Source organism: Sinohyriopsis cumingii, unplaced genomic scaffold, assembly GCF_028554795.1.
Source record: "Sinohyriopsis cumingii isolate HCF-2022 unplaced genomic scaffold, ASM2855479v2 utg000379l, whole genome shotgun sequence".
Classification (NCBI taxonomy): domain Eukaryota; kingdom Metazoa; phylum Mollusca; class Bivalvia; order Unionida; family Unionidae; genus Sinohyriopsis; species Sinohyriopsis cumingii.
In genome coordinates this window covers 630,969-645,869 of record NW_028315894.1, presented here as the reverse complement: position 1 = coordinate 645,869, position 14,901 = coordinate 630,969, and the positions used below count along the sequence as shown (strand labels likewise).

The 14,901-nt window shown below is 40.2% G+C and overlaps 1 protein-coding gene across 6 annotated transcripts in view; it reads left to right on the top strand.

Annotated features, from left to right (window-relative positions):
* Positions 1–4,110: 4,110 nt before the first annotated feature.
* LOC149774203 (uncharacterized) overlaps positions 4,111–14,901 on the top strand; it is a 51,537-nt gene continuing 40,746 nt past the window's right edge. For 3 of the 6 annotated variants that reach the window (XM_089945603.1, XM_089945601.1, XM_089945597.1), the window contains exon 1: positions 5,865–6,233. The gene's annotated coding sequence lies outside the window, so the exon portion shown is untranslated. The other 3 variants (XM_089945599.1, XM_089945598.1, XM_089945600.1) reach the window with 3 other exon arrangements.

The window sequence follows — 14,901 nt, the reverse complement described above, 5'->3', positions numbered from 1 at the left end:
CCAAACGTATCTATTTCAGCTTTTCTTATCCGCATAGGGTATTCAATGGTAACCTCTTAATGAGATCCTCTTTTAGCTCGCTACCCGACTTGTTCTCGTTTACCATAGTATATACTCCATTCAGTACTCGTTTTACTACATTTGTATGACAGTATTCGCACGATCGACATAAAGATATGTTGCTATTCACACCAGGCCAATAATATTTGGCTAACACCTTCTCTGACAATCAATGTAGTCTCTTAAGATCACATTGTGTGAAATTTATCCCCGAGTTTCAACGGTATTGTCTGACCATGTAGCCATATCAAGCATATCAAACATTTTTCTATCTACTATAGTCAACCAGCCGTTGTAAATAAAATTGCCATCCTATGTCATAGCGTGTCAAAATTGCCGTCTTAGTGTGTCATAATTTAACACGTCGTCCGCGGGGGCCCTGAGTGGCCGAGTGGTCTAAAGCGCTCTCCGTTACGGATCACTGCCATCTCACCTCTGTCTGCGGCGGTTCGAGTCTAGGATTCAGCCAATGTGGGTATGTGAGAAAGCTTGCCAGTAGCTTCTCGTGGGTCGGTGGTTCTTTCCGGGGTTTTCCCGGGTTCTTCCTCCACCATTAATACTGGCCGCCATGTATAGCCTATCGTGTGCTGAAAAATGGCGTTAAGCCCCAAAACAACAACAACAACAACAACGTCGTCCGCGGAGAAACGCGAATAAAAGCTAACGTTTACCAATCAGTAGCTCGGGGAATCTCTCTTATGGACACTGCAATAGCTTTCAAATATAAGTGAATATCAATCCATGTGATCCTTATCGTCGTCAAATTCAGTAAATTTTGGGCATCTTAACTTGCTCGAGTCAGACTGTTGTTTCTCATTTCCAACTTTTCCATTTCAGCTTTACTATTTCCAACTTCTTTTCTTAAACTTCTCTTCTTTTCTCCTCTTACTGATTTCTTTTGCTATTTTCTAATTATATCATTCCTTCTTTATTTAGTCTCCATGTGTTTATCATTTGTCATTGGTGCTAATTTAACGTGTGACCTTTGCATTAGAGAAAACTGCTAAGAGTATTTTACACAGGATTTGATAAGATTGTCTGGGAGAACGATTTTTCGAAGTATTGAGGAGGTGTTTGCATCCGCAACTTAAGAGTACGTTATTAATGAATTATCTCTTTAACAGATTTACCAAGTTCGAGGCTGTCTTTTGCGATCACAATCGTTTCTCAGGCGTTTTCGTTGACATCAACAATTGCGTGTGGCATTCATTAATTAGTCTACGCAACTGTTAAATGACTTTCTTATTATCCTTGGTGGAATTGGCTATTTTACAAATTGGACCCTCGTATTCTTCTGTTTCTGAAAAAGCAGAAAAGTCACCAACCCCAGTATTTTGGGAGGGGAGTTCCAGATCTTTCCGTCGAATAAGAAATTATTAACAAGATCCACTTGATCAATCACAAAGTTTTCTTAGACAACTATGTTGTCCAATCTCATGATGTCCGAATGCAAAAGTCGTAAATCAGTTGGGAAATATCCATTGCTTGGTATCTAGCGGTGACAATCTTTCTTTGTTGCAACGGTCAATTTTGCATGGCATTACCAAATACGATATTGTTAATGAGCTTCATCACATCTTTTCCGAAGTCGGTGGTGGCCTTTGCTGTCAGATCATTATTTATTTGGATATATCTGACTATTCAAGCGATTTGGAGAAAAAGATGCAACCGATGCACTTTACTTATACGTATTCCGAATCGTATGCACAACTGCAGATTTCATATGTGCTATACATAATTGTCTTAGGTAACAAGAATTTAGACAAGCTTCGTGGATTCAGTAAATGTGCGTCCTGGTTCGTCTGCGATCATTGTACATTGATACGGGGATAATCAATTGCGGGGTACTGACAATGTTTTTGGTATTCATGCATAACAGTTACTGGTGTGGTGAATTACTTCACGGTAGTCTGTTCTAACTTCCAAAACAAATACCCATTGTCATTATTGCTCTTGTAGTTTATGTTTTTGTATGTCAGTATGCTCGGGATCAATCCATTTAAACATCCGCAATAGGTGCACCGATATAAATATTATTTGCACACACACACACACACACACACAGAGATATATATATATATATATATATATATATATATATATATATATATATATATATATATAACTGTTTGCGTCATGGTGGACGTATCCGTCTATCTCTGGATTGCTCTAGCATGTCGATGATTTGCCATTCAAATACTTACCTCGAACTCTTTATCAACATCATCTAGCAATTCTAACTCGAGTCTTAATTTTCGTAGATATGCATTTCATGCAATTTCCCGTGAAATGAAAGAATATGCGGGATCGTGCTTCTACCCCTGCATAGCAGTGTCACGATTTGTTTCAAATGCATATGACAGCATGCACTCTGCAGCCTTGGATTGATTCCAATGCAATAAAAGTTATTTTCTCAAGCAGTTGTTCTTTTCAAAAATGCATGCCGGAAAGGTCGGAGTTGAAATTTCTTACCGTGTCGGTTAAGAAACCGGCTAGATTATTTATACAATAATAATGAAATAGCAGCTCTGTGCTAATCATATCGCACATCGCCAACAGACCAATATAGTCTGCTCGATTTGTAAATATAGGGCTATTGCAAATTTAATGATAGTGCAGTCGATTGAAACCTTTATCCTAAGTGAAAACATTAACGGGTTATGTAATTCTGATTGTTAGCGTGGCCTTACAAACCTACACCGGAACTTTTATATCACCAATATTGATTTCACCCAAATATTGCTGATTTTGACGCGTGTTCTTTATGGTCACTGGCGGTATGTAACGTGGCTAAGATAATCCATTCAAAATGTATATCACTATCGATTTTATATTTATCGCTGACTGTGGTGAAACATACTCTGGGGTTCGTATATAAATCGATCCGCAGAACAGATGGTTTCGGGATGAAAGAAGCTTCAAATGTAAGTAATCAGTCAAACGTTCATTCTTATCATGAATTAGCATTTTTGTCCCAGGTCTCGACATTCTTCTCAATTTCTTCGTTGGTATCTTTGGTGACTTTGCATTATACAATTGTACGAGTACCACTGTGAATCAACTAAGTTGAGACTTTAAAACCACCCTTGTCATAATTAAGCGGAATATTCAAGTGCCCAGTTAGAATAATATCAACTTTAACTTCTGAGGTAAAATAATACTAGTATATTTCCAGGAACCATATTTGATAGGAGCTGACTAACACATTAACCTCGCTTGTATGTTTGTTGGAAAATTGACTAGTTATTGACTCATTCATTACTTCTTTTATGTAACGTAAATTCAGTTACATGTAAATGTTGTGCTTTCTTGGTGGCATTAATAGTAATGGTACATGTGATATGATAACGACATAGATCTTATTCACGAACATACTCGTCAACGTCAATAGCAATAGCATATGTAATACGATGACGGCTTTTTCCTCTTGGAACACACATAACAATTTAAGTATGTCAGCTTTTATTGCACCTCTAGGTATTCGTATGCTGGTGTGCTCGCGTGAATATTGTTTCATCAGGTGCACCGTTATAACCAGTTTCGGATTATAAGGTGGTATCTGGTGCAAAATCATAGGTCCTAATGCCACAAGTATGTCAGCATTTTCGCAGATTTGTCATTAGTATTCCAAACTATTGCAAGATTGTTCTTAGTTAAAAAGCTGATGACATGCTTACATGTAAAGAAATCTTTCTCTAATTGCAATTTTCTTCAATGAAATGTTTTAAAGATTTTCTCTACCAGTCTATAAACATGCAATCACTTGAATATAATATATTATTTAATTTACTTCGGTGTATGATTTATCAACGGGAATTATAGGTTCGGCAAATCTTTGTCGACTAGCGCGATACTACTCGTGAACAGACCAGCGTGTCTGGTAAAGCTGACTATATGAGTTGACTCCGATACCGCATTTTAATACATAGCTGATTGTACCTGAGATTTGTCACACCTATAAGTGTTACAAAAATGTTTACTTGAATCTAACTTCAGGACCTTACAAGTTTGGGCGCAATGAAATCTGTTACGTCGCAGGACAAGTGACGTTTGCATATAAAACGGTTAGGTAAACAATTATTCATTCATTTTTTTGTGATCAGTCTGTATAGTCACTAATCGATGTGATAAGCTATTTTGTGGGAGGAAGTATGAATGGTTTTATTGGAATTACAAACTGCTCATGACTTCTCGGACGTAAACACTACTTTGAGTTTATTCAGGACTCTTTCAAAGACTTTATGGATAATACTGTTGTGATGAATAAAGATTATTAAGATTATTGAAATTCATTCAGAGCATTTCATATTTCTGGATTTGTGCTAGGACATTCGATATCATTTAATTCAGAATAAATACTGTATTTGTCTCTTAAATTTCACTTTGTTTCTGATATAAAATTGACGATCATACGATCGCAACATAATATCAAGCGCAATTATATATATATATATATATATATATATATATATATATATATATATATATATATATATAGAGAGAGAGAGAGAGAGAGAGAGAGAGAGAGAAAGAGGAATAGATGAAAAAGACCCAATTTAAATCTGAATTCTTTATCAATTCTTAAAAAAAATAACGTATGCAAAGGGACATGCAAATGGTCCCGGAGAAATATAATATCTGAAGGTCGACACCGTTTTGTTTTGGTCGTTCGCCCCCACCCCTTTTTCTACTACACCTGTATAAGGACTGTCATTATCTCTGATTGCTCTCGACGAACTCCGTCAATACTTATTTTGTAGATCAAGCATTATCATAGGTTTAGTATGTCAAAGAACGATCCATGTCTAGATCTTTTTCTCAGGGGTGGACTATAGACGGTCCATATATGGTATTACAGTGTAATCACCTTACGGGCTTTGTTATTGATTTAATATGTTTAGCCCATATTGCTCGCAAGCAGTTCAACAAATTTTCGGAAAACATGTCCTACTTTCGGAACTGGTCGCTGATTGTAGAGTCTCATACACGGTTTGACATTATATTGGTAAGCGGGGTTCAGAAAGTGCAGTGCACTGAAACAATCGGCCCACATTCCACCTCCTGTGTATAGCCAGTGCATATATTGAGTAGTTGTGATTGTAGCGTTTCAACATAGTATAGGAGCCCACTTGGGCCAATAGTTGTGAGTGCCCTGAAGAACGTTCAAGTTTATAGCATTTGTAATCTATAACAAGTGGCAACATACTGCATCCGGAATAATGAATACTGAACAAACTTAATGTCAAAATTTTTAAATCGGTACTATGTAACTGGTTACCTATTCCTTATTCAAACAGTAACTTATTCCTTATTTCTTATTTAATTGGCAATGTGGGTTAAGGAATGATACCCAAGTTGATTTCAGTTGCAATTTAGCAATATATCACTCTTTTCTGACTCACAATGAGTCGGGCAGATGAGTGTTATTGATTTTGTATGCTAAGGTAAACTTAGAAAGTCTTGATTTTAGAGCCACTAGTCCAACTATAAATTTAGTATCACCGAATAAGGTTTTAAAGATGAAACATACCAAATGTTAGTTTGAATTGCAGCTACAGTTCTTTTCTATATATTTATATATTAATGTCTGATTGTTTTTCTATCTATCTATATTTCTATATCCTAGTAGTTGGGATCGATCATGTGTACAAAAGCCAACTTTACCTAGAATTGTGACAGCCTATCCCTGTATAGTCTGATTTATCACAACAAAACCCAGACAGGCTGCTTGATGGCTCTATATATGTGTATACATGAACCCGCCTATTTCTTACCTGATACGACGCCGGAAATGCAAGGTGCAAAGTTTTCATTTACATTTGAGTAGTTACCAAGTCTTAAGTATTGTATTTCACACATTTTAAGCGTACATTATTTACTTGTATGGTATAACTGTCTGCATTATTAGCACAGAGTATTGTGGTAAAGTCCTTTTATTGTTATACAACTCAGTTTTGAAAAGGTGACCGTCGTTTCGCACCGAGGAATCTAGTGTATGTTACTAAAGAATAAAAAAATACCTGGTAGTGACATGTATTAGACAGGCTGCCACAATTAAACGTTGGCTTATTCAGGATTTACCTGCAGTGTACGTGTTAAATTGTAGGACTTATATTCTCCTACCATCGTCAATCTGGGTGAATTGTTTGTGGATATTACAGAAGAAGTTCATAGTATGTATAGCATTATTTATTTGCTAACCTCATTTAAAAAGTAAGTAACGATGTTGCATGGGTATATAGAAAGTGGTTCTAAAACGTCACGCCTTCTGCTTATCTAACTAATAGGAAATAGCGGTTTAGAACATAGTTTTTATTTCAATATTTGTATACAACAAGGTAAAATGAAACAAATGTACAGTATTCTCTAGAACATGGTTCGATAGTTCTGGAATGCATTTATTATTGATTTAGGAACTGTGTTGGACGCATGGAAAATTACTATATATTAGCTACAGCTGTTGGCCTGAATCAGTAATAACTTCCAACTTGACCTGAATACGTTTCAGTACTTCATAGATTCCGAAAATGTGCTCATTTAAACTACCTAGTAAGATTTGTTTTCGATACTTCTCTTGATATATATATATATATATATATATATATATATATATATATATATATATATATATGTGTGTGTGTGTGTGTGTGTGTGTGTGTGTGTGTGTGTGTGTGATCTTTCCTGTTCATTATCTAAATATGAATAAATGTAGTGATATTGGATTTGGGTACTCTAAAGAAGCATTAGATATAAGGAAACATGTCTTCGATCACAATATGGATAAATTAAATAATTCTTGTATTAACTGGTGGGCAATAAGAAAGGGGATAACAAGCCTTTCTTTAAAAAAAAATAACTGCTGGTTAGGTCTGCGTATTATACGGCTCATTACAAACGGCGTAATTACCATAATACATTACTACATACATACATGCAAACATAAATACATACATATTTACATAACATGCATACATACATACATACATACATACATACATACCTGGGGGCCCCGAGTGGCCGAGTGGTCTAAAGCGCTCTCCGTTACGGATCACTGCCATCTCACCTCTGTCTGCGTGGGTTCGAGTGTCAGATTCAGCCAATGTGAGTAGTGAAGGGGGATACCCTAGCGACAATGGGAATTAGCATTACAGACCCCCCCCCCCCCCGGGACAATCTGGCGACAATGGAAAATTAACATGGAGAAAAATCGTGGGACAATCTGGCGACAATGGAAATTAACATGGAGAAAAATCGTGGGACTGTTGAGCGACAAGGGAAATTAACATGGAGAAAAATCGTGGGACAATCTGGCGACAATGGGAAATTAACATGGAGAAAAATCGTGGGACTGTTTAGCGACAAAGGAATTTAAACAGGGTGGGACTGTATAGCGTCAAGGGAAATTGAACATGGGATTTTTTTTATTTTTAAAAAAAAAAAAATAAAAATAAAAATAAAAAAGGGGTAGGCAATCGAAAGTCATTCTCTTTTCGAGACCTATGAGTGGCCCTGAAAAGGGCCTTTGGATTTATGTTAATGTATCCATTAACATAAGGGGCACCGCATTGGTCTTCTTCTTGTCCTTAGGCTGCGCCTCACTGTAGGACCGTAAATCAGCACTCTTTTGAGGCATCCTTGTCTTTCTACGTAGATCCTACGTATCCACAGACTGGTGTCTGTCCTGTGGACAACGGTCCACTTGGATCGGACATACATGAGCATGTCCGTCCTAAACATCATTGAAGACACAAGGGTGGATGATTCAACTGTGGTCCACATCTTGAGGCGACGAGAACAGGCGAATCAATGCAGTGAACTGCGCTTATTTATAGGTAGAGGAAGGATTGAAACGGATTGAGTTCATTCACCAATCCGAACACACGTTACAAAATTCAGTCAGCCCGCATCCAATCCGAAGAGAGCAGTCTGTGACGTCACGTGGTCTATATAGATTCGCTAGCGCCTGTGTGCTGTCAATCTATGCGACAGTGATTGAACATGACGGAAACTCAGAAAACGATCCATTGGGGTGCACCAGCAGTGGAGACCTCCCAAGGGAACCCGGACTTACTTTCAAAAGAGGTAAATTGGGATTTTGTGGATTTTCTTACCTCGCAAGAATTTGTTCCGGAACCTTCGTTACCTTCTTCATTACCTCAAGTGGAGAATTTTAGACAGAGACAGAAAGAAGAATTGGAGAAATTTATACAACGACAAAAGGAAGCGGAACAAGCTTTTCTCCTACAGCAACAGCAGCAAGAAGAAGAGGTAAGAAAAAAACAACAACAAGAAGAAGTAGCAGCAAAGAAACAAGAGGGTGAAAATCAAACGTTCACGGTACTGTTGGACATTTTAGCGGAGTTAAGGAGTCTGAAACAAATGTATCAGACTTCTTTAGTACGACCGAAGAGAATACGACCTTCCCGAGCTAAACACGTCAGCCCTGTGACTAAGCCTGTCGTACCACCCTTAGTGATTTCAACCAAATCATCATCATCATCAACAGTACGCAGTCCAGAAGTAGGCCTTGGCCGTGGCAAAGGTTTAAGGCAGTTAAAGTTGATTGCTTAAACTCACCCCTACACCAAAAAGTCCCTTTTCAGGGCCACCCACATTTCTCGAAAAGAAATACAATTTCAAGTGCCAATAACTCAAAACAAAAAAAAACAAAAAAATTTTTACCCCTATAGTACGTGTCTGTGTATGACTGCGTGAGTGTACGTTCTTATTTTAAAATCAAAACTCAAAGACACTTACCTTATATAATTAATTTATTTTTTTATCCATAGTTACAATCCAATTCACAATTCACAACAGAGCACTTTAAAAAGTTCGTTTACTTCTTCTGTCTCATTGTTTAGTCTCTCTGTTTTTTAAATTTCTTTACCCTCACTGTCTTTTCCTCCTCTTCCTCTTCACTTTCTTCCCTTCTTCTTTTCTTCTCCTCTTTCTTTTTTTCTTACCTGGCTGCTTTCTTCCTCTGAAGAATCCCTCTCTTCCTCTGAAGAATCCCTCTTTTCTTCTGACTCATCTTGTTTCTTTTTTGGGCAATCTGGAGACCAATGTCCTTTTTCTTGACAATAATAACAGGTATCTTGACTTCTGTCTTTTCTAGCCCCTTTTTTCTTTTTTGACGGTCTGGACACTCTGAAGACCAATGCCCTTTCTTCTGACAGATATAGCAAGTATCTTCACTTTTATCTCGAAAGGAAGGAGAGTAGTCCGTGGGCTGGTCTGAAGAAAATTTTCTAATGACCCCTCGCAAAGCTCTGATGAAACGTTCGATTTGGCTAGTCTCTTCCATCGTTGTGCTCGGTTTGAGAGTAAAATGAATAGTGAAAGGACAAGACACACACCCTTTTATATACGCTGGTCTACCATGACTATAAATTAGTCCATGGTGTTTAAACTTGAGTCATTTGACGTTTTTTACTCAAGATAAAACGATCCTATTCATTCGAGAAGAAAGAAGAAGAAAGTAAGAGGCAGAAACGTGATCTATCGCCTCGTACCAGGGCTGAAGTCTTTGCACAAATTCATGCCAGTGATTTTGAAGAGGACATGAGTGAACCAGAATCCGAACCCTCTAAACCAAGTTCGCCACCCTTAGTCAACCCTGAAAAGTACTATTCCATTCGAGAGACCGAAAAGCGCTCCTCTAGAAAAATTAGAACCACGGCTTACAAATACACAGTGAAGTTTAAAGATTTCAAGGCTGAAGTACCGTTAGAGAAAGCACAAGGGTTCATCACTGGGGTGTGGGATTCTTTGCTCACCTCACTCAAGCGACAATGTCAACCCAAAGAAGACGATCGCTTGAGACTTTCCATACAACACGACGGTTTGAAATCCCCTGTTTGGATCGAGTTTAGCACCCCTGCAGAATTGACCGCTTCCAAAGTCATGGACAAGATTCAACACGTGCAACAATCTAATGAACATTTGACATCACCGATGGAAAAGCCACACTAGATATGACCAACGTCTCTCCTCCTCAAGGGACTGGACGCAAAAAGATGTTATTGGTGGACGACCTTCGTAACACCAAAACAAGTCTCGTCCGAATTAACAACCCTCAAGACCAGATGTGTTTAGCCCGTGCCATCGTGGTGGGACTAACCTATGCCAACAAGAACGACACGGCAGAATGGAAAAGAACCTGGAAAACTATTCAACGATCCGACCGAGCCAAACAACGAAATGAAGCAGAACTCCTGTTACAACAAGCCGGACTGTCCAAAGACACACCCTTTGGCATTCCTGAGATGCAAAAATTGCAAGATGCCCTCGCTTCACGATACACATTGAAAGTGTACCCTCAAGAAATGCGCGGGCCTCTGTTGTTTCGATGGAAAGACTTTAAGGACGGAAAATACATTCATGTCTATTATCACGATGACCATTTCGATACCATTACCAGTATCACCGGATTCCTGGGATACGGTTATTACTGTGAGAAATGTGACCATGGTTATAATAATCGAGCATTGCGGATTGAAATGCTCAGGATGTTTGGCCTCTCCACCCTGTCTGAGCGAAGGACCAGTGCCTTGTTCAACTTGTCTGCTCACGTTTGTCAGACCTACCTGTTACCAACAATATTTGAAGACGCAAGGTTCACAGAAGAAATGTGCTTGTCAACTGCTGAGATTGTGCCCTACGTGTGGACAAGGCATACGTACCAATAATGCCAAGGCACACGTTTGTTCAAAAAAGAAAACATGTCACATTTGTCATGACATCGTGGACTTGGAACACCAATGCTACGTGCAAAAATACCAACTCCCACCAGAGAAAGAGGACGGTCACAAGAACAAAGGCAATTTCATCTTTTTCGATTTCGAATGCATGCAAGAAACCGGCATTCACATTCCTAATTTCTGCGTGGCTCATCGAGCGTGCAAGAAGTGCATTCAGGAACCTATCTTCAGTCATTGCCCTCACTGCAGCAAGATTCCTGGAGGGCGTGAAAAAATCTTTCGGGGACCGAACACGTTAGCCGATTTTGCCCAATGGGTTTTAGACCCCATCGACAAGACGTGGAGCCAAGAGGACATCGAACGTTACGGAGATTGTCATCGTCATGCCACAGTGATGGCTCACAATTTCTCCGGATACGATGGACAGTTTCTTTTGAGATACTATACGGAACAAGGCACCGAGCGTCCTAAAGTCATTTTGAACGGAGCCAAAATCATTTTCATGCAAGTGGGACAAGTACAGTTTAAAGATTCGATGAGCTATTTGGCCATGCCTTTGAGCCGAATGCCTAAAATGTTTGGAATGACAGAAATGGCTAAAGGGTACTTTCCACACTTTTTCAATACGGAAGCCAATCAACAAGCCGTTCTACCCCATTTACCTGAGGCTCACTATTACGACCCCGACAACATGCGTACCGAACAACGAGAAGCTTTCTACGCTTGGTACCAGGCTCACGCCTCGGACCCTTTCGACTTTCAGGAAGAAATGTTAAAGTATTGTCGTTCCGACGTGGACATTTTACGACGTTGCTGTGGAAAATTTCGAGAACTGTTCATGGAACACGGAGGGGTCGATCCTTTGAAAGAAGCTTGCACCATTGCCAAAGCGTGTTCCTTAGTGTACCGGCAACGATTCATGCCTGGAAACACCGTAGCTGTCATCAGTCCTCAAGCGACCCACTATGTCAAACGTCAATACTCGGTCAAAGCCCTACGCTGGTTACATTACTTGTGCGACAAGGAAGACAAGTGGATTCAGCATGCCCGCAACGGAGGGGGCGAAAAGACCATCGGAACGCATTCGGTCGTGTGCAAATTCTTCGGGGGTCGGTCCTCCCAGATACTTAATCGTGTGCAAATATTGTCGCTTTCCTACAGGGCACCCACAATTGTTCACGGAACACATCGACCTGAAAAACTTTCGACAATACGAAGGTCTGATCAAGTGTAAAGTTTTGCCGCCCACGGACTTGTACCATCCCGTGTTATCTCACCATTGCCAAGGCAAACTGATGTTTCCTTTGTGCCGTACTTGTGCCGAAACGTGCAACCAAGACCAACCTTGTCAGCACACCCAGGAAGAACGGGCCTTGACGGGAACCTGGGTCAGCGTAGAATTGTTCAAATTTCTGGACATGGGATACCAACTGTTAGAAGTGTACGAAATTTGCCACTTTCCCAAGACACAACAATACCACAAAGGTGACCCCAGTCAGAAAGGCATTTTCGCAGACTACGTGGATGCCTTTTTGAAACTGAAGCAAGAAGCCAGCGGCTATCTTTCCTGGTGTCACACTCCCGAAGACCAAATACAATTCAAAGAGAAATACTATGAACAAGAAGGCATCACTTTAGACCACATCGAGAAAAACGAAGGCAGGCGATCGTTTGCCAAAGTGATGTTAAATTGCTTGTGGGGTAAAGTGGCACAACAACCGTGTTTACCCAAGACGGAATATTTGACAGAACCTTCCCGCTACTTCCAGATGATTCACGACAAAACCAAATACATGAAACACGTGGACGTCGTTCGCGAGGATTTGATCTTGGTCAATTACGAAGAAGATCTGGACTTTGTACAAGACGACCCTTTTGAAAATGTCATCATTGCGGCTTACGTGACAGCTCATGCTCGCTTAAAATTGTACGAAGCTTTAGAACTGTTAGGGGAACGCGTCCTGTACTTTGACAAGGACAGTTGCATTTACATCCATCATCCGAGTCAACAGCACCCTGACATCGAAGGAGACCGTTTAGGAGCCTGGCCAGACGAGCATCCCGACGACAAGATTCTAAGTTTCGTCAGTGGCGGTCCCAAAAATTACGGCTACGAATATCCGGGACCCACAAGGAGAAGTGCACACGACGTGCAAAGTGAAAGGACTGACTCTGAATTATCGTACCAGTCGTGTGGTCAACTTTGGGGTATTGAAAGAAGCCTTGCAATCGGGAGAGGATGGAAACTTTAAAGTGACCACCTATCAACCGAACAAGATTGTACGTTTACCCACTCACCAAATCGTCAGTCGGCCCTTGGAAAAAGTCTATCAAATCGTGTACCAGAAGCGAGTGCGACTACCCAACTACTTTACATTGCCGTATGGACACGTTGGTATAAAACATTGGTTGTAAGAGGATATCCACCCACCAGAAGGATGACTTCGCCACAGCAAGAATCGAGTGAGAAACCCGATGAGAACTCCAAGTTCAAACCCTACCATTTCCCAGTCTTCTTACCTGACTATTGTGATTGTGTCCGTCGATTGGACACGTTTCAGAAATGGCCTACGGATAGGGAAGGATTACCTTCTTCGCATGTTTTAGCTAGAACAGGATTTGTCTACTTGGGACCTGAGTCAGGATTGGGATACGAAGTACAGTGTTTCGCCTGTTGCCTGAAGTTACGAATGGATCTATGTATCTACAAAGATTCAGCTATTCTGGAACATACTCGATGGTCTCCGCACTGCCCTTACCTTTCTATGGCCTTTCCACCCATGACATTACGGTACAATGTTGATGGTACCTTAGAGACGGTACCTTCCAAAACAAGACATAAAAAACATAAAAAAGGAACGATGTACATGCTTGAGACTGCATTGCGACTAGTATAAAAAGGGGCTATGGTCAAGATCGATAGTTCATTGGGACTACCAAGACCGAGAAAAACAAGATGAATACTTTCAGAGAAACACAAAACAAGTTTAGACAGGCACAATTCAAGTGTGGGGCTTCGGAAGTGGAATGCGATTGTGAGCCTTGCGATGGGTACGATGCTGTACGTTGTGACCTTAGTGATGCCGTAAAGCATCGTGGGAACTTTGTTCTCACTACCTCTATCATGGAAAGTGATGCTGTTCGTGTCAAACCTGAGGGATGCGAAAGCGATGCCGCTCGTCCTCTTGGACATTTTACTGGGTTTCGTTTTAAAGGGGAATGTTCACCTTCACGTCTACCCCCCTACGGATGTCATGCAGCTCTGAGCAAACTCCTGTCCATGTCACCCAACCCTCATCGAAACGAACCTATGAAAGACGAATATTCGTTTCCTGTGAGTTTGTCGGAATACTGCGACTTTGAAAATCGACTTCAATCGTTCAAAGGAAAATGGCCTAAGTATCTGGGAGGACCGACCCCCGAAGAATTAGCCAGAGCCGGATTTTTCTACTTGGGCGAAGGAGATAAAGTCAAGTGCTTCAGTTGCGGTGTGTCACTTCACCGCTGGGAACCGCAAGATTCGGCCTACGTAGAACATGCTCGATGGTCACCGAATTGGCATTACTTACCCTTAGTGGGACCGAGACATTGAAGTAACTTACCATAATCTGTTCATGGATACTTTACAAGAGAACATTCGTGCTTTGCCTGTGGAGTTGAGAGAACGCATTTACCGAGAGCTGGTCAAAATACAAGTGAAACATAAAGAACAATTGCATCCGTTACGTAATCGGTGTTTGAACCACTGGTACCTGAATGCTATACAAGGACTGATTCAGTTGAAAGTGTTCCATTGCACAGACATTGATCAACGATCCCCTAGTTTTAAAAAGGATTGGTTTGCTCTGGATGATTATATCTACTACATTGTAAACTTACTGCATCGAATTCCAGAGGAAGAGTTAACGAATTACCAACATCTTGTACACAATGTTAACTTAGTGAAAGAGGAAACTTCTGAACGAATTGTAATGTGTAAATTAGTAACTAAACGATTTAAATTCGGCACTGAAGTAAAACCATGTCTGTGCAAACGGTACATTTCTTGTGTCAGACAAAAGAGGATTTAGTATGACCTATTCATGGATACTTTGCTAGAGAACATTCGTGCTTTGCCTGTGGAGTTGAGAGAACGCATTTA